This window comes from Dasypus novemcinctus, chromosome 16 (genome assembly GCF_030445035.2).
Source record: "Dasypus novemcinctus isolate mDasNov1 chromosome 16, mDasNov1.1.hap2, whole genome shotgun sequence".
In the NCBI taxonomy this organism is placed as follows: Eukaryota; Metazoa; Chordata; class Mammalia; order Cingulata; family Dasypodidae; genus Dasypus; species Dasypus novemcinctus.
In genome coordinates, this window is record NC_080688.1 from 36,253,127 (window position 1) to 36,277,824 (window position 24,698).

Genomic DNA, 24,698 nt, shown 5'->3' on the forward strand with positions numbered 1-24,698 from the left:
GTAAGCAGAAGGAAAGAAATAATAAAGATAGAGTAGAAGTAAATAAAATTGAGAACAAAAATAATAATAGAAAAATCAACAAAACTAAATGGTGGTTCTTTGATAAGATTAATAAAATTGACAAACCCCCAGCCAGACAAAGGAAAAGAAGAGAGAAGATACAAATAAATACAATCAGAAATGAAAGGGGGGAAGTTACATCTGATGCCACAGAAATAAAAATGATCATAAGAGGATATTATAAGAAACTGAACACCAACAAACTAGACAACCTAGATGAAATGGGCAAATTCCTAGAAAAGCACGACCTACACCAATGCTACAAGAAATATAAGAACTTAACAAACCAATCACATTTAAAGAGACTGAATCCATCATCACAAACCTCCCAACAAAGAAGAGTCCAGGACCAGATGGCTTCACAGGTGAATTCTACCAAGCATTTAGAAAAGAATTAACACCAATCCTGTTTAAACTCCTTCAAAAAATTGAAAAGGAGGGAAAATTACCCATCACATTTTATGAAGCCAATAGCACCCTAATAACAAAGCCAGATAAAGACACTATAAGAAAAGAAAATTCAGACCAATCTCTCTAATGAACATAGATGCAAAAATTCTTAACAAACACTTGCAAATCAAATCCAACAGCATATCAAAAGCCTTAAACATCATGACCAAGTGGGATTTATTCCTGGTATGCAAAGCTGGTTCAACATAAGAAAATCAATCAATGTAATACATCACTTTAATGAACTGAAGGAAGAAAAACATAGAATCATTTCAATCGATGCAGAAAAGGCATTCAACAATATCCAGCAGCCTTTCTTGATAAAAACTCTTTGAACGATAGTAATGGAAGGAAAATTCCTCAATATGATAGAAAGGCGTATATGAAAAATTGACAGCCAACATCATACCCAATGGAGAAAGGTTGAAAGCATTCCCTCTAATATCAGGAACAAGATAAGGATGCCCTCTGTCACTACTGTTATTCAATATTGAAACAGAAGTTCTAACTAGGGCAATTAGACAAGGAAAAAAAATTAAGGGCATCCAAATGGAAAAAGAGGAAGTAAAACTCTCACTATTTGTAGATGACATGATCCTGTATTTAAAAAATTCTGAAATGTGTACCACAAAGCTAGTTGAGCTAATAAATGAGTTCAGCAAGGTGGCAGGATGCAAGATCAACATGCAAAAATCAATAATGTTTCTGAACACAACTATTGAACAATCTAGGAGGAAATCAGGGGGAAAATTCCATTTACAATGGCAGCAAAAAGACTCAAATACATAGGAATCAATTTAACTAAAGAAGTATAGGACCTATATGCAGAAAACTAGGAAACAATGCTAAAAGAAATCATTGAAGACCTAAACAAATGGAAAAACATTCTGCGTTCATGGATTGGAAAAATAAATATGGTGAAGATGTCAATCCAACCAAACTGATTTATAGAGTCAATGCAATCCCAATAAAGATTCCAACAGCCTATTTTACAGGCAATTATCAGAAAAGGCAATTATCAAATTCATTTGGAAGGGAAGATGCACCTGAATAGCCAAAAGCATTCTGAAAAAGAAGAATGATGAGGGAGGAATTTCACTGCCTGACCTTGAAACATATAACAAAGCTACAGTGATCAAAACAGCATAGTTTGAACCATGGAATAAAGATAGACACAATGATCAGTGGAATAGAATTGAGAATTCAAAAATAAACCCTCACCTCTCTAGTCAATTGGTTTTTGACAAACTTACCAAGGCTATGTTAATGGGATACAACAGTGTCTTCAAAAAATGGTGGGAAGAACTGGATATCTATAATCAAAAGAAAGAAAGAGGACCCCTATCTCACTCCCTATATAAGAATCAACTCAAAATGGGTCAAAGACCTAAGTATAAAAGCCAGTACCATAAAACTACCAGGAGAAAATGAAGAGAAACATCTTAAAGACCTTGTGGTAGGTGGTGGTTTCCTGGACCTTACACCCAAGACATGCTCATCAAAAGACAAAATAGATAAATGGGATCTCCTCAGAATTAAACACTTTTGCACCTCATAGGATTTCATCAAAAGGGTGAAAAGGCAGCCGGCTCAATGGGAGAAAATATTTGGAAATCACATGCCCGATAAGGGTTAAATATCTATGACATATAAAGAGATGTTGCAACTCAACAATAAAAAGACATGCAGCCTGATTTCAAAAGGGGCAAAAGGCTTGAATAGACATTTGTCCAAAGAAGAAATGCAAATGGCAAAAAAACATACAAAGAAATGCTCAATATCACTAATGATTAGGTAAATGCAAATCAAAACTATAATAAGATATCATTTCACACCATCAAAATGGCCACTATTAAAAAGACAGAGAACTACAAGTATTAGAGAGGATGTGGAGAGATAGGAACATTTATTCACTGTTGGTGGGAATGTAGAATGGTACAACCACTGTGGAGGGCTCTTTGGCAGTTCATAAGGAAGTTGAATATAGATTTGCCAAATAACCCTGCAATACCACAACTGGATATACACCCAGATGACCTGAGAGCAGTGACAGGAACAGATATTTGCACATCATTGTTCATAGCGGCATTATTCATGATTGCCAAAAGTTGGAAACAACCCAGACATCCATCAGTCGACGAATGGATAAACAAACTGTGGTGTAGTCACATGATGGAATATTATGCAGCTGTAAGAAGAAATAAAGTCGTAAAGCATATGGCAACATGGATGAACCTGGAGGACATTATGTTGAGTGGAGCAAGCCAGACAGAAAAGGACAAATACTTTATGATTTCTTTCCTATGAACTAAATACATTGTGTAACATATTGTATGATTCCATTTACATAAAATGTAAATATAATCAACTTATTTTAAAAAGCATATATTGTAAAAGTGATTGCCTAACTTGAGTTCCATCTTTTTATTTTTTTCTACCCTTCTTTTACTGCTTTCAGGAATCATCTTTTATGAAATGGTTGACAACATGAAATCTTATTTATTAAAAAGGGCATCATTTAAATAATGTGATAGAAGTGACATTCAGTTATGAGTTGGGAGGCCTTGGTTCAATCCTTATGTTACAATATATTTCTGACTATTGATACCCTTACTTGAACAATAAGTAATTTGTCTGGATTATCTCTAGGGTCACTTCTAACATTAAAATTCTGTGTCTTGGTCCTTGTCCTGTGAAGTACTACTGGCTGGAAAGTCAGTTTGTAGCTCTGATCTCCTTTACTTTGAACACGGTGCGGACTAAAGCCGACAGTGTCTCAGGCACTTCCGAAAATTGGTGGCTTCTTGAGCCCCCCAGCTAGGTGCTTGGCTCCTCCACCTCTGCCACTAACTCCATGTTGCTTTCATCACGGAAAACAGAAAACAAATATGAAGAAGGAAGCCAGTTTGTGTGTGTCCAGCTCCCAAATTTCCAAAAGGAATCGGAGAATTCTTGTGACTGGCCCCTAAAAATTCTGAAAAAAAGAGAATCAGATTCCTGAATTCTGAGGCAGAAAGCAGTGGTATAGGAAAAACAAAGAGAAAAAAATGTTGAGAATCTCAAAATTTCACTGGTTTGAAGAGCATCTGAAGGGTTTGACTAGAGGATGAATGCCAATATTAAATCTGCTGGGGTTTCATGTGCAAGACTGATGACAGAGAGATCATCAAGAATTAAAGATAACGTATATCTTTAAAAAAATACAATTTACAAAAATGACGTGGTGGGGGTGGGGAGTGGGTTACATGGGAACCTCTTATGTTTTTTTAAAATCTTTTTTAATGTAATATTTCTTGTCATCTATTTAATTAAAAAATATATTGCATAGAAAAAATAAAATAAAAAAGATAACAACGTACAGTTTTGGTGCTTAACAATATTCCTTTTTTCTTTAATAATGGATATTTCTTTGAATTTTAAAAAGAATTAAAATTTTTTTCATTAAATATGACTTAAGAAATATAAACACTTAAAACTATAACTTGAAAATAAAAATAGATTTCACCTTTACCTAGAAAAGGGTGGGTTGTGGAACAGAGATTTAGTTTTCATTTTGGTTCATTAAACATCATAAAACAATTAGGTAAAATAAAAAACTTCTGTGCTTCATGGATTGTACAACATTGTGATTATATAACTAAAAACAAATTTTTTGTGTTGAACTTATGGAAATGATTTACATTGAATAAAAATTAAATAAAATAAAGAAATCAAGAAAAAAATTCTGTGGCTCTAAGAAATATAGCTTGAAAGGGAGGGGAGGAAAAAAGGAAAAGATTGGGAAACAGATGTGGCTCAACCAATTGGGCTCCCATCCACCATGTAAGAGGTCCAGGGTTCAATGCCCAGGGCTCCTGGTGAGGGCAAGCTGGCCCATGTGGAGTGCCAGCCCACGATGGAATGCCACCCTGCAAAGGAGTGCCCCCCTCCCTGGGAATGCCACCCAGCACGGGAAAGCCACCCCACACAGGTGTGCCAGCTGACTGAGAGCTGGTGCAGCAAGATAATGCAACATGAGACACAGAGGAGAGAATATGAGAGGATGTAGCAGAACAGAGAGTTGAGGTGGCACAAGAGAGTAATTGCCTCTCTCCCACTCCAGAAGGTCCCAGGATAGGTTCCCAGAGCCACCTAATGAGAACACAAGCAGACACAGTGAATGGATGGAGAGAGCAGACAACACAGGAACCAGGAGAGGTAAGGAGAAAGAAATGAAAAATAAATCTTAAAAAAAAAAAGGAAAAGATTATATTTAATGGGAGGGAACAGAGAAAAAAGTCAAATCATTTTTCTTTTATTTAAACCTGTATATTAATTTTAGGTACAAATATGTAAAATTTTTGATTTTCTGGGAAAATAAAGGAAGTAATTTCCCCCCAGTGTTTCCTACCCTTCCTTATGGAAGGATAGGTGTCCTCACCCCTTGGTGGCTGTAGAAACAGCATATTTGGGCGTCTTATTGAAATGGCTTCCTTCTCCTCCAAACAAAGCATTATCTCGGAGGGATGAATGTGCTGAAGACAGAAGGACTGAGGAGAAAAGGAAAACGGTAACTTGGAAAAGCCCACCCCCACCCCCACCCCCACCTCCACCCCGCTTTCTGGTTTTCATTTTGTTTTGTTTTCCCCTTGTCTAAACCACAAGGGATCCGAATTCTGGTCCAGAACTCCTAAGACAAGAGGGCGAGGGAAAGTTTTCCAGAGGCCAGAAGCTGTGATTTTATCACTGGTCTAAATCCCGTTTCCCTACTGCCTGGGAACCTCGTGGGACTACAACAGCCGCCTCTTCCAGTTCGGTGGCTAAGGTTTTGCTCACTTCTCTTTCATTCGGGAATATGAAATTTGGAGGATATTTTTTGCTGTTGTTTATTTAATTAGAAGAGTTGCGAGCTTACAAAACAATCATGCATGACATACAGGACTCCTATATATCACCCCATTACCAGCACCTTTCACTGTTAAATAAATTGGAACATCTGTTACAAAAGATAAAACATCAAAACAAGACCTCCATGCCGAAAACAGCGTAGCGCTGGCAGCAGCGGCGCGCGTGCGCACCTGAATCCGGAGGGAGGAGCCAGTGAGGGAGGAGGCGGTGGCGGGGAGGGGGTCCGCGCGCAGGCGCAGGAGGCGGGGACCAACCAGCTGCGGGGACGTAGCGAAGGTCGCGGTGCAGCGAAGCAAGCGGGAGCTCAAGGGTGCTGAAGAGCAAGGAGAGGAGCAAAAATCAAATTAAAGGAGATCTCATTGATGACCATTTTACAGAATAAAGAGGAGAAATAGCAGGACTTCCAGACGTATCATATGATGGAGGATGATACCAGCTAGAGATATAAAATACCAGAAACCTATCCATTTAATCCCCCTAAGATCCGGCTTAACATTAAAATATGGCATCCTAATATTAGTTCTGTTGATGTGGGCTATGGGTGGAAGGCTCTTTGTCTCTTCAGAGATAACTAAGTTGTTTGACTTGTGGGTGTGAAACGGTAAGAGGCTGCAGTCCTGCTCTTAGGGACCAGCAGGCTCCAGTCCCAGGAAATGTTTAACAAAGCAAGGGCTATAAACTTTAAGTATTTAGGGGAAATGCAAAAACCAAGGCTTATCTAAAATGTCTGGAGTCCTTGCTAAAAGCTTACCTAAGATGTGAAAGAGATATATGCTAATTGAAGCCTATTGAGAACTGAAACAAAGGGACCATTTGGCCTTTCCTCTCTGTATAAAAGACGTTTGAAAATCTTGTTCGGGGCTCGGGATTCAAACTGAAAGCTCCCGAGTCCGGCCGGCCATCAATAAACCATTTTTCCTTCTCAAAATCATTGCTGAGTCCTGGCCTCTCTATACTCAAATAATTGAACTTCTCTTAAATTCCACAACACTGTCACAGGGGCTATTTGTTTGGATATTCTGAAAGATCAGTGGGCTGCAGCAGTGACTCTCGGCACGGTATTATTGCCATTGCAAGCACCGTTGGCAGCTGCAGAACCAGATGATACACAAGACGCTGTGGTAGCAAAATCCTGAAAGGTTCATACAGCGCGACTTTGGGCACATGTGTACCCTGGAGTACCAATTTCTAGTCTGGAATACTCCAAAAAGATAGAAAACCTGTGTTCTGTGGGCTCTGATAGGAATGCAGTAATAGTGGCCTTGTCTTCAAAATCATGGGCTGTAGAGACTGCAACAAAATTGCTTCTGAGTAATTGGGGCAGAGAGAGCCGCTGATAATATAGTCAAGCTTGCCCTTGCCCCTTCTTGAGGAGAATCAACATTAGATTTCTTTTAAACTGGCATTCTTGCCTAATAATGTTCTCTAGACACCATTGAAGACTGAAAAAAACAAAACCCTGCTCTGTAAATAAAGCTAATTTAATGTCCGTGTAAATTTAAAAAGGGGAAATACTTTAAATTTTTTTTCTTGATAGTGTTAAAATTCTTTGAGCTAAGTTAAAACTATGGAAAAACATCCTACGTTAGTGTGTAGCAGTATTTCAAGATTAGCAAGAGTTTGCTTCAGGATTTTTGTTGAACAATTAAGATACTATTTTGAGTGTCAGGACCATTCAAATTGCTGGTGTTGCATCACAGCTACCTTGGCCATTGTTTTTTTTTTTTTTTAAGATTTATTTATTTACTTATTTATATCCACCACCCACTCGTTGTTTGCACCCCCTGTCTGTTCTTTGTGTACATTCACTGTGTGCTCATCTTCTCTTAAGGAGGCACTGGAAACCGAACCTGGGACCTCCAATGTGAGAGAGGTGCTCAATTGCTTAAGCCACCTCAGCTCCCTGCTTTGTTGTGTGTCTTTCACTATCTTTCCTCTTTGTTTCTCCTTGTTGCGTCATCTTGTTGCATCAGTTAGGCAACCTGCCCTTAGTGCCACTTGCTGTCTTGCTTCATCTTCTCCAGGAGGCACCAGAAACTGAACCCAGGACCTACCCTGTGGTAGGCAGAAGCTCAATCACTTGAGCCACATCCACTTCCCCCTTGACCATTTTTAACATGGATCCTCTGTGAGTGTGAATTTACTTGCATGCTTGTACTTGACTTCTTAGGGTGGGTAGCTGAAGAGACTACCATTTTAAGCATTTGAGAATTCTCAAATATTGGATTTATCCAGAATTGAAAATGGTAACCTATCCAGAGCATTTTTTTGTTCTTGTCAACAGATTGGTATACCCTACTCTTCCCCTCTACCACACACAGCTAATATTTTAATGGTAAATTTCTCTGTATTTGGTGCAGAAATGTGCCGAGGGACAGTACTATCCCCTGCTTCATTTTTAGGCCCTTTGTTTGTAATGTTTTGTCTTGATTTTTCAAGCACTCTTGAAGCTTTCTCATGTAAATAATAATGTAAAAATGGAGTTGCCAATTTTATTTATGTAGCAAAAAACAGTAAAATAACAGCAAATACTTGATGTTGCCGTATTCCCAGGTTTAATGAAAGAACCCAATTTTGTTTTTTACTAAATTTGACAACTTTCTATTTTTAAAATTGTCTTAGATAAAAAATTTTTCTTTGAATCTTGTAAGGATGCAATCAACTGCAGTAGTTGTTTGTGTTTGCCTAACTTGAAGCTTTATTGTGTTATTGGATACTTTAACAAGTCACTCTTGCTTGCATATTTTCCCTATTGAAACATGAAAACTATGTTGGTGTTTTACTGTACATACATGAGATGCATGTAAGAATAGAAATGTGTTCAAAATCTAGTTTCTTTATGATGTTTCTAATATGAGAATTGAAATCTTTACCTTCTTTTGTACATAGTCTAACTTTCTATTCGTATTAAAGTTGCATTTCATTCTAAGTTCAAAAATTTGAAAATTACTAGTTTTGCAAGCTCTAACACTAATGTGACCATTTCATAAAGGTTAACGTAGATGTGTGCGGGCAGCCCTATATACAGAAACACAGTTCTTATTAACAACAAAAAAGTAATGGATTCAGACTGAATTAAATTAAGACTATATTTTGAAAGTCATATTTAAAAAGATTTGCTTTCTCTAATGTTATTTATCCTAAATTTATCATGGATAAAAGTGCTTGGAGAATAATTTTTTGAACCATCAATTCAACATAACTTCATTTGACTTCTCAATAATCTTGATACTTAGAATCAATGAAAGAATCATTATTAAATTTATTTCAAAATATTACTGCTATCTATAGTTCTGCTATTGGTTTTTCATAAATGTTGAGATGAAAACTCTGCTCATAACTCTAATATAGTAGGGCAAGTTGTAGACTAGAAGAATAAAATGAGTGAAAGGGAAGCGGACTTGGCCCAATGGATAGGGTGTCCACCTACCACATGGGAGGTCCACGGTTCAAATCCCGGGCCTCCTTAACCCGTGTGGAGCTGGCCCATGCGCAGTGCTGATGCATGCAAGGAGTGTCCTGCCACGCAGGGGTGTCCCCTGCGTAGGGGATCCCCGTATGCAAGGAGTGCACCCCATAAGGAGAGCCGCCAGCGTGAAAGAAAGTCCAGCCTGCCCAAGAATGGCGCCGCACACATGGAGAGCTGACACAGCAAGATGACACAACAAAAAGAAACACAGATTCCCATGCCACTGACAACAACAGAAGCAGACAAAGAAGAACACGCAGCAAATGGACACAGAGAACAGACACCTGGGGGGAGGGGGGGAAGGGGAGAGAAATAAATAAAAATAAATCTTAAAAAAAAAAAGATAAAGATATTGCAGACATTTCCTACATTATGGTTTGGTTTGCAAAATATATCATATCATGGGGGTTGGGGGGTGGGGATAGGGTTAGAACAATGGCTAAATCTGGTATGTATTGATTTTCTAGAAAATAGACTTTTACTATATGCAAATCATATTTTATTATATTCTTTGCCATAAAGCCTTGAATATACTAAAATAAATAAAACTTAAGCAATAAATAATTCTTCAAGTCCCAAAATCTTTTCTACCAAAACTCAGTTCATGTAAGTGCAAAAATAATATATAGCTATTCATCAGATAGCTAAGATTTTCTTTTAATTATATAGTTTCTAGCTTAATATAAATATTTATATAAACATGTAATTGTATATTTATTTATTTTTGAGGTATTGGGGATCGAACCTGGGACCTTGTATATGGGAAGCAGGTGCTCAACCACTGAGCTACACATAATCCCTGTATATTATTTTTGTTCATGCAAATATACTCAGAATATATCATTCCTTTTATAATCAATAGATTTTATTTTTTAGAGTAGGTTTAGACTTACAGAAAATTGAAGATAATACAGTTATCATATAACTCTTATCTCCCCCACTCAGTTTCTCCCTATTATTATTATTTTTTAAAGATTTATTTCTTTATTTATTTATCTCCCCTTCCACACCCCCCAGTTGTTCTGTGTCCATTCGCTGTGTGTTCTTCTGTGACTGCTTCTATTCTTATCAGCAGCACCAGGAATCTGTGTTTCTTTTTGTGATCATGGTATCTCCCCTGCCAGGTAAATATTGTGTTTCTTTTTGTTGCGTCATCTTGTTGTGTCAGCTCTCTGTGTGTTTGGCGCCATTCTAGGGCAGGCTGCATTTTCTTTTGCACTGGGTGGCTCTCCTTACGGGGTGCACTCCTTGTGCGTGGGGCTTGCCTACGTGGGGGACACCCCTGCGTAGCAGGGCACTCCTTGTGCGCATCAGCACTGCGCATGGGCCAGCTCCACACAGGTCAAGGAGGCCTGGGGTTTGAACTGCAGACATCCCATGTGGTAGGCAGATGCCCTATCCATTGGGCCAAGTCTGCTTCCCATCTCCCAATTAACATTTGAAATTAGTGTCATACATTTTTACAGTTGATAAACCAATACTGATATATTATTATTAACTAAAGTTCATGGTTTACCTTAGGGTTCACTGTTTGAGATGTAAATTCTATAGGAATTGACAAATACATAATGCCATGTTTCCATGATTACATACAAAATAGATTCTCTTCCCTAAAACACCTTGTGCTTCACCTATTCATCTCCCTGGCCCTGAAACCTTGGCAAATATATACATATATTTAAAGACAAATCAATTTTATTGGTATATATTAATAAAGCATGCAATTCATCCAAAGTGTACAATCAATGGTATTTGGTAAAATCACATAGTTGTACATTCTTCACTTCTATCATTATTAGAGCATTACGTTATTTCAATAATAATAATAAAGCAGACAAACAAGTAAACAAGACAATTCTTCAGCTCTCAGTTTTTCTATGTTTCTGCTACTGTACATAGCTGCTTTTTCTGGCTTTTTTGGCAGTTATTTATTTATTCAGTTATTTATTTATTTATTAATAAATAATATTTATTTATTATTGAGCTATATCCACATACCAATATGATCTATCAGAAGAGTATAATCAATGGCTTCTAGTATGATCACAATGTTGTGCATTCAAACCACAGAAAATTTTAGAACTATTTCATTACTCCAAAAAGTAAAACTCCGCACCCCTTAGTATGCCTTCCCAAGCCCTACATAACCACTAATCTAATTTCACCTTAATAATTGATTTGTATTTATGTTTTATATACATGGAATATACTATATGTTATACAATATATTTAGTTCATAGTAGTGCAATCATACAGTATTTATCCTTTTGTGTCTGGCTTGCTTCAATCAACATAATGACCTCCAGGTTCATCCATGTTGTCATATGCTCTACGACTTCATTTCTTCTTACAGCTGCATAATATTCCAGCGTGTTAATACACCACAGTTTGTTCATCCAGTCATTGGTGGATGGACACCTGGGTTGTTTTCCAACTTTTCGCAACTGTGAATAATGCCGCTATGAACAATATTGTGCAGATGTCTGTTCGTGTCACTGCTCTCAGTTCTTCTAGGTATATACCCAGGAGTGGTATTGCAGGGTCATGTGGCAAATCTATATTCGACTTATTTAGAGACTGCCAAACAGTCCTCCACTGTGGTTGTACCATTCTACATTCCTACCAACAGTGAACATGTGTTCTTATCTCTCCATACACTCTGCAATACTTGTAGTTCTCTGTCTTTTTTTTTTAACATTCGTTTTATTTTGGGAAGCGGATTTGGCCCAACAGTTAGGGCATCCACCTACTACGTGGGAGGTCCAAGGTTCAAACCCAGGACCTCCTGACCCATGTGATGAGCTGGCCCATGCGCAGTGCTGATGCGCATAAGGAGTGCCGTGCCATGCAGGGGTGTCCCCCGCATAGGGGGGCCCCATGCGCAAGGAGTGCACCCCGTAAGGAGAGCCGCCCAGCACGAAAAAAGTGAAGCCTGCCCAGGAATGGTGCCGCACACAAAGAGAGCTGACAGAGCAAGGTGACGCAACAGAATGAGACACAGATTCCAGGTGCTGCTGACAAGGATACAAGTGGACACAGAAGAACACAGCAAATGGACACAGAAAGCAGACAACTTGGGGAGGGGGAAAGGGAGAGAAATAAAAAATAAAAAATAAAATAGATAAAATAAAAAATAAGAAAAATAAAGGACAAAAAATTCTTTTTATTTTATTTATCCCCCATCCCTGGTTGTTTTGTGCTCACTGCTCTCTGTGTCTGTTGTGTGCTTGTCTTCTTTTTAGAAGGTGCTGGGAACCAAACCTGGGACCTCCCATGTGGGAGGGAGGCACCCAGTCATATGCACCACTTCTGCTCCCTGCTTGTTGTGTCTCTCATTGTGTTTCCTTGTTGTGCTAACACACTTCACCAGCCCATCGCATCAGCTCACTCTCTTGCTCATCATCTTTAGGAGGTACTGTGTACTGAACCCAGGAACTCCCATGTGATAGGTAGGTGCCCAGCTGCTCAGACCACAACCATTTCTTTGTCTTTTTATTTTTATTTTATTTTATTTTATTTTATTTTTTCTCTCCTCTTCCTCCTCCCCACCCTGTTGTTTGCTCTCTGTGTCCATTCACTGTGTATTCTTCTGTGTCTGCTTGTATTCTTGTCAGTGGCACTGGGAATCTGTATCTCTTTTTTGTTGTCATCTTGCTGCATTAGTGCTCTGTGTGTGCAGTGCCACTCCTGGGCAGGCTGTGCATTTTCCCTTGTGGAATGCACTCCTTGCATGTGGAGCTCCCCTACGTGGGGGACACCCCTGCATGGCACGGCACTGCTTGCATGCATGAGCACTGCGTGTGGGCCAGCTCACCACATGGGTCAGGAGTCCCGGGATTTGAACCCCGGACCTCCATGTGGATGCTCTATCAGTTGAGCCAAATCTGCTTCCCTCTCTGTTTAATAGTGGCCATTCTGATTGGTGTGAAATGGTATCTTATAGTTTTGATTTGCATCTCCCTAATCTTTAGTAATGTTGATTATTTTTTCATGTGTTTTTGCCATTTGTAAAATTTTAAAGATAGTAAAGTTGTAAAACTAGGACTGTGTCTAAGACTTCTGGAAGGATAGGAGGAAGAAACGTTTTGCGCCTTCTCCAAGGAGGAGCAATATTCAGCTTGGCAGCTTCGGGATGAAATCTCTCCAACCCCGAGATCTATTTGGCCTGTCTCCCGAGTCCAGAATGGCCCAGAAATGCCCAATGGCAGAGGCCCTGTGGTTCCCAGGGTGGCGGGAATCAGGAGCAGCCGAACGTTCCCTGAGGTTTAACTCAGGAACTTCTATTTGGATAACCGTGTAGTCAGTCTCAGACCCTGGAATGTCAGGGTGGCAAGAACCAGAGCAGTAAACTCTGAATGGCCCCAGTTCCTTGGTTGCTTCCATTCAGAGGGCAGCCAAACATCCCCTGAGGTTTCTCAGGTCCTTTGATTTGGGGTGCTCAGAATGTCTCCCACCAGCTGGCTTGAGCACATTGGTCTGATCTGTGGAATTTAATCAGACACCCCCCAGGACATAGGTTGCCCACGGGGATGCCTGTAGGCCAGGTTCTGAAAATTAAAATTCTCAGGATGATGAGAACAGAGCATCAGTTCCAAATTATGTGAAGTGGTGAACATTTTAGTCAGACTAGGACTCTGGGATGCCAGATCGGTCAATTAAAAAGTGCTTCTTCATTCTTCCTAGAATAATGGGCATGGTCTCTAGCATACCAGTAAACTCCCCACAGGAGTGTCTTCTCAAGAATCAGGAAATCCTGCCTCCTGCTGGTCTACATGGCCACAGTAGAGCCAAGAGCAGCCTCCATATGAAACCTTGAATTCCAGTTAAACCAAGTAAGAAAAGAGGACAGATAGATCTGAGGCCCAGAAACCTTATGTTGTGTCTCCTTAAAGAATTGAAGAAATAAATCTAAAAATTTGACTAACTTCATTTAGAAACTTCCATTAGTTTAAACTTGATTGTGCCTATAAACGGTGTGAGTAGAAATCAAGATCCAGACCAGTTACTAATCCTCTCCTGGAAAATGAGAAACCTCATGTGCCATCAATTAAAATCAAAGAGCTTCTAGAAATGCTAAAGGTATAAAATTCTTCTGTTTTAATCTGTGCTTAACTTTGTGTTCAACTTTGAAATCTGGATTTAAACTTTGTCAATTTGCTTGTACCTAGGCAATCAGATTTGGGGTATACCTGTTATAAAAAAGGATGATGGTGAAAGGTAACCTAAAAATGAGTATTTAAATGTCAATGCTGTCTTGCAAGTGGATTTAATGTATAAATCACAAGTGGAATTAATTCAACTGCTAGAAAATCAGAAAAGTTTCACAAAGTTGTTCAAGAAATAGACTTCAGCATTGTAAAACTATCATGCATTCACACCAGGCCCTCTATACACTGCAGGTTGCCTCTCTATTTGAGTTATTGGCTAGGTTGGTCACTGATCCCTATAACAATAAAGGTATTTACTACATCTCTGATTGTGCTCCTGAAGTCGGTGGAGACTATATTGCTTTTCAAACTCCTGCAGCAACCAATGATGGCTTGATATAGCCAAATATACAATGGATATCACCTCCGGACTGGCATTGTTTCATAGTGCCGAAGGGTGTTATGTACAAGGCTGGTGGAATACTGGAAACTACCTTCTTAGCTTCTCTCTAGAGTCGATGTTGCTGCTACTTGCTGGCTGTGTGAAGAACATACCAAGAGGAGCAATGATCACCAGAATACTGTGAGTAGAATTTAAACACAATTGGCATTATGGCCTGCTCCCATGGAGAGATAACATGTAAAGTATTGCAAACCTGGAATTTAAATCTATTAATTGAAACTCAAAGAGAAACTTATGCACTGGGTAGTACATTAATTAGTATTAAGTGTTGTACCTATATCCTACTCTAGATATATGCCTGATAATTATGGTGATATCTTTTCTATTCTAGACCATATACAGAGAAATATTGAACATGTTAAAAGTTCTGGTAAACTTCATTTTCTAAGTAGTTAATGTGTGTGCTTATAAGATAAAGGAATGTCCACCTTGCCTAAGAGCAGTGGGAGAAACAGCCCTTTTAATTAAAAAGCCACCAAATTAACTTGGGGGGTGACCTCTCAGTCTTCACCCATACCAGGTGGACGACATGGTTAGCCCAGGTCTCATTCCTGGCCCTTATTCCAACACCTGTCCCACTCATACCCTGGGGAGGACTGGAAAATCCACACACCATCCTGCCAGGGCTAAGCATTTCCCACCAGAAGGGAAACAGTAAATGGGGTGGCTAAGACTCACTTCAGCTTAGCTCCTTGGAGATGGGCATGGGCAATCTTTCCTTATCCAGGACCTGGAAACTGGGTTCTGATCAAAACTTGGCAAGAGGGAAGCGGACTTGGCCCAGTGGTTAGGGCATCTGCCTACCATATGGGAGGTCTGCGGTTCAAACCCTGGGCCTCCTTGACCCGTGTGGAGCTGGCCCACGTGCAGTGCTGATGCGCGCAAGGAGTGCCCTGCCATGCAGGGGTGTCCCCGCGCAGGGGAGCCCCATGCACAAGGAGTGTGCCCCATAAGGAGAGTCGCCCAGGGCGAAAAGAAAGTTCAGCCTGCCCAGGAATGGCACCACACACACGAAGAGCTAACAAAGTAAGATGACACAACAAAAAGAAACACAGATTCCCGTGCCGCTGACAACAACAGAAACGGACAAAGAACACACACCAAATAGACACAGAGAACAGAAAACTGGGGCAGGGGGGAGAAGGGGAGAGAAATAAATAAGTAAGTAAGTAAATAAATAAATAAATCTTAAAAAAAAAAAAACTTGGCAAGAAAACAAGCCTCATTGTCAATTAGAGCCAAAGTGGAAGGAAACTTACTCTGTAGTTCTGATCACTCCAACAGCCAATAAAATTAAGAATTTCCAGCTTGGTGCACTAATCATGAGTGAAGTCAGCTGCCCAAGAAATTGCCAGTTTACCAGAAGCACCTGGATGGGATGTATGAACGTCAGTCATTAGACGGCCTGAATTACCTCTTTAAGAGAAAAAGCTAAGTCGTGTCAAAGTCAGCTGTTCCCTCTAACTCTAGCCCAAATGCCTATTGCTCGGGGGAGGGCAAACCAGACATCCCTTAAGAAACCTTGTCCGTTTTCATCTCCTGTAACTTAACTGAAAAGGGCAATGCCTCTTCTCATTCCTCTCCCCTACCAAAGGAACTGGGATTGGCAATTTGTACCTGACCCCATTGCCTATTGCAGTGTCTCCCTAGAGTTAACCAACAGCATAAAATAACTCAAGGAAGAATACCGTTTCCCACCAACTTCAGGAAAAGGCAACCTTCATAGGCATCTGGCTTTTCTACTTTTGTGGTCCATTATCCTCTTAATGGGATCATATATTCTCATAATTCTAATCAAGTTTATTTCTTCTAGAATCAACACTTTGTTAGCCATATGGAAATTTCATCCAGCTTCTCAGGGAATTTATATAAACTGAGACAGGAATGAGGAGTTCTCGGAGATTTTCTCAGATAAATGTATTTAGTAGTTTGAAGTTGTTCTACAAAAACTTTAAATTTAATTCACTACATTTTCAATTTTGAAATTGAGAATGTCCTGGAAGATGTTTATGGGGCATAAAACTACTGGACACAGAGGAATTTTTAATGTTAGCATATTGTGGAAGAGGTAAACAATAGTGGGGAAAGTGATGAAGGGGCAGCCGGGTTTTGTCTAGGTTCTCAGGTAAACTGCAAGAAATGGATTTCAAGAGCAAGTCATGTTGATTAAGGCAGTAATTTATTAAGGTAGGGAGGGAAGAGAAATAGGAGAAAATAACAGATTCCAGGTAGAGAGAAAGGGGCTAAAAAGTGATAAAGAGGGCTGATGTATAGAATACAATTCCCCATTACAGATCATAAATCCCCAGGTTTACTTGTGTATTGTTCATCATGGTGAGGGGAAACAGGCGAGAGCAGGGTGCAGAAGGCAGGAACAGGCACTGGGAGAGGCACTGGGAGAGGGCCAGTTTGTTTTTCTGCTTGCCTTTTATTTTATTTTATTTTTAAGATTTGTTTTTTATTTTTTTCTCTCCCCTCCCCAAGTTGTCTGCTCTCTGTGTCCATTTGCTGTGTGTTCTTCTGTGTCCACTTGTATTCTTGTCAGCGGCACCCAGAATCTGTGTCTTGTTTTGTTGCGTCATCTTGCTGCGTCAGCTCTCCATGTGTGTGGCACCATTCCTGGGCAGGTTACGCTTTTTTTCATGCTGGGTGGCTCTCCTTACAGGGCGCACTGCTTGTGCGCAGGGCTCCCCTATGTGGGGGACACCCCTGCATGGCACGGCACTACTTGCACGCATCAGCACTGCGCATGGGCCAGCTCATCAAACAGGTCAGGAGACCCTGGATTTGAACCCTGGACCTCCCATGTGGTAGGCGGATGGCCTATCCATTGGGCCAAATCCACTTCCCTGCTTGCCTTTTAAATCATTAATTATTCTGCCCTTTTGCTAATGACACAGGAGGAGTGACAGCTGTTTGCTGTTTTAATTGATTACCTCACCCATCAATCCCCAGGAAGGCCCAATGGTAAGACCCCTGGAGAATATTCAGGGCATCTCCTGGCTTCTGCAGAAAATCTTGTTCCAAATGGGATTTCTCGTGAGGGTTTCCCAGCAGCCATCTTGGGAGTATCAAAGGACACATGTTAATGGCGGCAGTTGTTCTGCCAGGTTCCAGATCTGTCTATTAATTCCCTATCTAGCCTGCTTCAAAGGGGCAGGACAAAATGATTATGAGCTGGACCTTTCTTCTCATTAAGCCAGGGAACTCTGGCCATCCATATGCTATACTCGAGTAATATAAACCAGATGCTGAAAGATAAAATTAAGACTGTCCCAAACTAATTTAAGTCTTTTGTTTAAGGAGTAAATGACAGAATGATTTAGCTTCTTAAGGAGTGCTATAATATAATTTCGAGGCATCTTAATATAATTCATTTAACCCTAAAGGAATTGTGCAAAATGCAAAATATCATAAAAGGAAAACAAGAAGAGTTAACTTTTTACAGGGGCCAATAGATAGGATCTGTACAGCACAGCAATCAGCATTCATATACTGGAGTTTTGTTTGAAAGGCCATCAAAAACCCAGATTATAGAAAATCACAAATGTCACCAACAAAAGGAATATTGATTAGAGTAAAAAACTTCCCATAGGATTGCATTCTCTGAAGGAATTCAAAGTGTTGCTAGCACAGGCTGGTTAAGCCAAATCTCATGGATGGATTCATTAGAGAATGAGAATGCCCCAGCCAATGCTATTTAAAGTGTAAAACACTGGAAGGGGAAAAAACAAAATAAAACAATCTACTGATCTTTAATAACATCCATGGCTAAGCACCCGGAGAAAGCCTCTGTCTCAAAAGGGACTTTCTACATAGGGTTAAACTTCATTAAAGAGGTGAGACCTTTCATTTTCAGGACACATCTCTTCTTGCAAGGTCTTTAGAGGCAGAAGTTCCACTTGGCCTTAATATACATACCTGTGAGCTCAGCTTCCTAAAAACATACACCTGCTGGGTTCTAGGTTATACTTTCCAATGACTGGATTCACTAGTTCACAGCCACCAGAATTGCACACACACTATTAACATGATGAAAAAGACAGCTATTCCTGCACGTTTGGCATAAGTGGAAAACATATTCAAGTACTTTGCATCCTGGAAGTACTTCTAGGACAGACTGGGCAAGTTGTTAGCCTTTTAATCCAATACTGATCGTCTGCACATCTTGCAATTCAGTATTGATGGAGCCTATGTTTTTCTGAGCACGACTGTCAATGTAATGCTTTTTGGTTTTCTGAATGTAGGTATCAAATACAATAAAGGAATAAGGTCTAGACATGGTGGGCACCTTCTTCCCATGCTGTTCATCAAACTCTTGAGTGCAAATCTTCCAGGTAGGCAAGAGCCAACTTCTTAGGGAGGGCAGTTTCACAGAAAACCAAGTAACATAGTTCCTGCTCGTTAACATAGCAGTCATGACTCCTGCTTCCAAGGTACATCTGGTAGGGGACTGTTCATTCAACTTTCAAAAGAGTTGCTTATCTTGACTCTGCTCCTGTTGAAGGTTTTTGCCAGACCATTCATCTTCCTGCATCGAGGCGGCCAGGGGGAGCCCATCTGCACTCGGGCGATCGTCGTCAGTAACACCATCTTCGCAGGGTACAAGTAACCAACACTGGCCAAGACAGCCATAGGTGTAGTTCTCACTTCCTCTGCCTGGATAACAGTTGCAACTCTACCAGAGTTCCCAAAGATCCAGCTGCTTGTGTCTCCACATCCTGCTGAGGTCAGAAGTTAGTGTTACACGAAGCACAACAACATAGATGTCATAGGAGTTCCAGAAGAAGAAGAGAAGGGAAAAGAGACAGAAAGAGTATTAGAGGAAACAAGAGCTGAAAGTTTCCCAACTCTCATGAAAGAAATGAACTTACATATCCAAGAAGCACACCCCTATCAGAATAAATCCAAATAGGCCTACTCCAGACACATACTACTCAGAATGTCAAATGTCAAAGAGAAAGGGAAAATTCTGAGAGTAGCAAAGGAGAAGCAAACCATCACATACAAGGGATACCCAGTAAGATTTAGTGCAGATTTCTCATCAGAAACCATGGAGGCAAGAAGAAAGTAGTATGGTACATACTACTATGTATGCCATCTGAGAATTCTTTATCCTGCAAAATTGTCCTCCAAATATGAAGATGAATATAAAATTTTCACAAACAGAAACTAAAAGAGTTCATAAATAAGAAACCACCTTTGTAGGAAATATTAAAGGAAGCCATAGAGCCTGAAAACCAAACAGGAAAGAGGCTTGAAGGAGAGTATGTATAGAAGACAAGAGTAGCAAAAAGATAACTAAATGAGTAAAAAGACAGTCAAAAAAATAAGACATGACATATGAAAACCAAGTAATAAAATGTTGGAAGAAAATGCATTCACAGTAGTATCCTTGAATGTGAATGGATTAAACTCCCCAATCAAAAGATATAGCCTTTTTAAATCCATTTTTGACAGAATGGATAAAAATCATGAGCAATTCATATACTGCTTACAAGAGTCTCACCTTAGACCCAAGCTACAAACTGGCTGAAAGTGCAAGGTTGTGTGGTGTAGGCCACACAAAGAGTAGCCCAAAAAGAGCAGGGGGAGCTATACTCATATCTGGCAAAAACAACAACAACAACAACAACAAAAAACCACTTTAAATGCAAAAAAGTTATAAGAGATGCAGAAGGCCTTTTATATATTAATTAAAGGGACAATCCACCAGGAAGATATAACAGTCATAAATATCTATCCACCTAACCAGGGTGCCCCAAAATACATAAGGCAATCTCTGGCAAAACTGAAGGGAGAAATAAATATCTCTACAATAATAGCAGGAGACTTCAACACCCCCACTCACATCATTAGATAGAACAGACAGAAGACCAACAAGGAAACAGGGTACTTGAATGGTATAATGAGTTAGACCTAACAGACATATACAGAATATTGCCCAAACTCAGCAGGTCATACATTTTTCTCAAGTGCCCATGGATCTTTCTCCAGGATAGACCACATGTTAGGTTACAGTGCAGCTCTCAATAAATATGAAAAGATTGAAATCATACAAAGCACCTTCTCAGATCATAATGGAATGAAACTGGAAATCAATAATAGGAAAGAGGAAATTTGCAAATGCGTGGAGGCTAAAAAACATACTCCTAAATAATCAGTGAGTCAAAGAAGAAATTGCAAGTGAAATTAGTAAAATATTGAAACAAATGAAAATGAGAACAGAACTTATCAAAACTAATGGGATACAGCAAAGGCAGTCTTGAGAGGGAAATGTATAGCCCCAAGTGCCTATATTAAAAAAGAAGAAAGAGCTAAAATCAAAGATCTAACTGAACTGGAGAAATTAGAAAAAGAACAGCAAACCAATCCCAAAGCAAGCAGAAGGAAAGAAAAAGTAAAGATTAGAGCAGGCCTTTCCAGAAGATGGTGGACTAGAAAGGCATGGGGCTCTATTCTCTCCCAGAAAAATAGCTAGATGACAGGCTGAAGCAGCCTGGGAAAAAAAAAATCTTCTAGAATTTAGGACACCAGGCGAAGGTTGGACACTGCCCAGAAGAGAGAGGGACAAAGGAAAATAATCGTGATGGAAAAACTGTGAGTTAAAACCAGCAGCTGCTATTACCGGCACCCTCTCCCGCACTAAAGATACTCTAGTATTCTCAGGCCTCTGGGTTGGCTACAGGTAGAGGGGTGTCCAGGGATCCACCATCCCAGGAAAAGGGAGAGAGAGGGACACAGCCTAAGGCTGACTCAGCTTTTGACTCATAAATTTGTTCTGCTGTGTCCTTCGAGCCCTTCTAGGCTGGGAAAGGCTGTGCCATTATTTGCCTTGAGAGCAAGCTGGGGACTAAAGAGATCCAGTACTGAAGAGATCTGACCCTCCCAATCTCCCTTTCTACTAAATTAGACTGATTGCTGAGGACATAGAGGGGAATAGGATTATTTCTTACCTGGGAAAAGGGAGAGGGCTGCCCACAAAGGCTGGAGAACTATCTCTGAGAAAGTTTGTATTACAAGGCTGTCAGCCTTCAGGAAGGAACCTCCATCACATTGATCCAGTCCATATTGCAGCAAATACTCAGGCACTGAATTGAGAGGGTGCCAAAGAGCACTGTTTGCTGGCAGACCAGAGAAATGGGTGTGAGGAAATTAAAAGAAAATAAGTAAGAGAGTTTTTTTCCTGGCATTTATAGCTTCCCTCCCCAAGGTTCTAGGAAGCAGGGCTGCAACACATTACTCGGTCCGGAGTCCAGTTTTGAGCAGCTACAGGGACAATCCTAATGATCCAGGTTGAACCAAGAATCAGAGAGCAGAAGTAACACATGGCCTCCTGCCACTAAATCCATAAAAGAGAGAGAAATTAAGTATCTGAATAAAACATCATCCTAATTAGATGCCTAGACATCAGCAAAAAATTATCAGCCATAATTATGAGCCATAAGAAAATGGAACACATGGCACAAGAAAAGGAATATATCAAAGCCTCAGAAGAGAAGCAGGATTGTAGACAACTAATTAATAATATAGAAACAAGTTTCCAAAATCAAATTAATGAGTTGAAAGACAATATGGTAAGAGATAAACAACATCAAGAAGACATTGAGGAGAAGTGGCAAGATGGCATTGGTTTAAGTGTGCACTCACCAGCTCCCTTGCAAAAAATGCCTGAGTGGCAGCAAGTTCCTATTGAAGTGAGCTGTTTTGAGAACCCACAGAGCAGGAGGCTTCAGGGCATTGATCTGGAGAGAGCTGGACAAAGAGATAAATTGCTTAAGGTAAAATCTTTTTTGCCCCTGAGGCTACAAATTGTGGTACAGCTAAGCCCCACCCTCAAGGCAAAGCCTCTGTGAGACACCCAGCAGAGGGAGGAGGGAGCATTCTCCAGGAGTGGGAGGGTTCTAGCAAAGGGTGGAAAAGGGTTTCCTTTCTGTGGGTTTGGTCGCCTGGACCCCCTTTGAGCTTTGAGGAGCATACTGACTAGCTCGAGGTGGCACCAGGAAGAGGGGAGAGGCAAATCTGCTGAGGCAGCCTGATTTACCTAACCACAGTGGGTTAAAGAAACTTGGCCTGGAATAGGACAGTCAGGCAATTCACCAGTCCCATGCTGAAAATGATCAAACTTTCAACTCCGCTGTGGGAGGTGGGCAGTAGGAAGCAATTAATAAGCTTCCAAGAGCCTATTTAGGATCCCCTGGGAGGAAGGGGTAGTCTGGAAGAGGGTTGAGAGTCATTTTCCTATGGTGAGTTAGGTCACCAGGGTCTCATTTGAATTTCAAAAGGGAACTCAGCCTGACCTGGTGAGGTGAAGGGAGATCCCCTCAAGCAGGCTATTGCATCCTGCTGCCCTGGGAGAGAAAGCAGTAAGAATAGAAATGGGCAGGGACAGATTCTTAATCAGCAGGAGTCTATCCAAATGCAAAAATCAAACCTTCCTAAGAGAAAGTGACTGGATAGTTTTCTGCAGAGCTCTGACCCAACAAGAAAGTTTAGCTGAATGAAGGAGTTTCCACCTTGAATATACAAGGTCCCTAGTTCAATTTCTGGCCCGTCTTAGAATAGTGACCCACTGGGTTATCAAACATAAAGTTAAATGATGTTTTAGGACAGGGAAAACATAGACAATATTTTTCTATTAGCTTCTCTTGGGTCTCTTATTTTTCCTAAGAAAAAGTTTACTTAAAAAAAAAAATTAACTTAGTTTACTCACTAAAACCCACTTCAAAACCTGCAGAGGGAAGGCTGCAGAATAATTGGTTAATGAACACTGGCAGTCTGAGAAACTCCACAGGGGCCTAAGTGGGAAGGTTGTACTTCCTTAGTTTTTGTTTGACTTCATGCTTCTAGTGTTTTTTTTTTCCTTGTTGTTTTTCTTTCCTCTTTCATGCCCCCACTCCCTTTTTTTAAATTAGGTACTGCTGGCTTGTGTCTTGTTTGCTGTGTTTACTCTTCCTTGACTTCCCCTTTTTTGTGTATATCAATTTTGTCTACCAATGCTATCTTTTTTCCTTCCTTCATCTTTCTATCTTCTGCTTTCTGTTGTTATTCTTACATTCCACCTCTCTTTTAGTCCTCAGTTTTTGTGGATTTTATTTCTAGCTTATCTCTTCTGTTTTCTTTCTTTTATTAACATTTTTCTTTTTGTCCTTTTTTTCTCTTTCCCTCTCTACTCATGATTCTGGGCCTTTTAATTTATTGTATATTTTTCTCTATTTGACTTCCCATTTCATTTTAGGTACTCCACTTTTTTATTCCTATTACTCTACACTACTTACATGAGTTAAATATTCATTAACTTAGACCTTATGTGGTTCCTCTTTTAACTTTTACTATTATTATTACTATTATCATTTTTCTTTTCTTACCTCTTTTACTTTTTCTGGCCCTAATCTTTTTCCTTCGAGGGAACATAGAAAAAAGCAAGGAAATAGAACAAGAAGAACAAAGTGTCAAAGAGAAAATTTAACACACAAACACAAAACAGCAGCTAAATTAAACCCTAGAGTAGAGAGAAAAGCTAATCAACTGAATAAACCCATTGAGATAAAGAGATGACCAGAGAGCAACAAAAAATTACAAACCATACCAAGAAGCAGGAAGACATGACCTAGTCCAATGAACAAACTAAAAACCAGGTAGGGGTGCAGAGCATTGAACAACTAATCAAATCTGTCCAAATAAATATCATGGATCAACTTAATGAAGTGAAGGAAGAGATTAAGGATATTAAAAAGACATGGCAGAACATACTGAAGAAACTGTAAACATACATAAAAAGATAATGGATATGATAGTGATGAATGGCACAATCCAAGAAATTAAAAACACACTGGAAACACATAACAGTAGATTTGAACAGGCACAGGAAAGAATTAGTGATATGGAAGACAGTACATCTGAAATCAAACAGATAGTAGAACAGACAGATAAAAAGATAGAAAAAAATCCAGCAGGGACTTAAGTACTTGAACGACAACACAAAATGCACAAACATATGCATTATAGGCATCCCAGAGGGAGAAGAGAAGGGAAAGGGGACAAAAGGAGTGTTGGGAGAAATAATAGCTGAAAACTTCCCAACCCTATTGAGGGAGATGGACACATCTGTCTAGAAAGCCCTGCACACCCCAAACAGTATAAATTCCAACAGGTCTACTCCAAGACATATACTTGTCAAACTTCCCAATGCCCAAGACAAAGAGAAAATACTGAAGTCAGC

General features: G+C 39.9%; 2 pseudogenes; one reads left to right on the plus strand and one right to left on the minus strand.

Moving 5' to 3' along the window:
• Positions 1–5,015: 5,015 nt before the first annotated feature.
• On the plus strand, positions 5,016–6,734 carry LOC101441969 (ubiquitin-conjugating enzyme E2 K-like; annotated as a pseudogene).
• Positions 6,735–18,472: 11,738 nt separating this feature from the next.
• Positions 18,473–19,069, minus strand: LOC101438213 (vesicle-trafficking protein SEC22b pseudogene; annotated as a pseudogene).
• Positions 19,070–24,698: the final 5,629 nt, after the last annotated feature.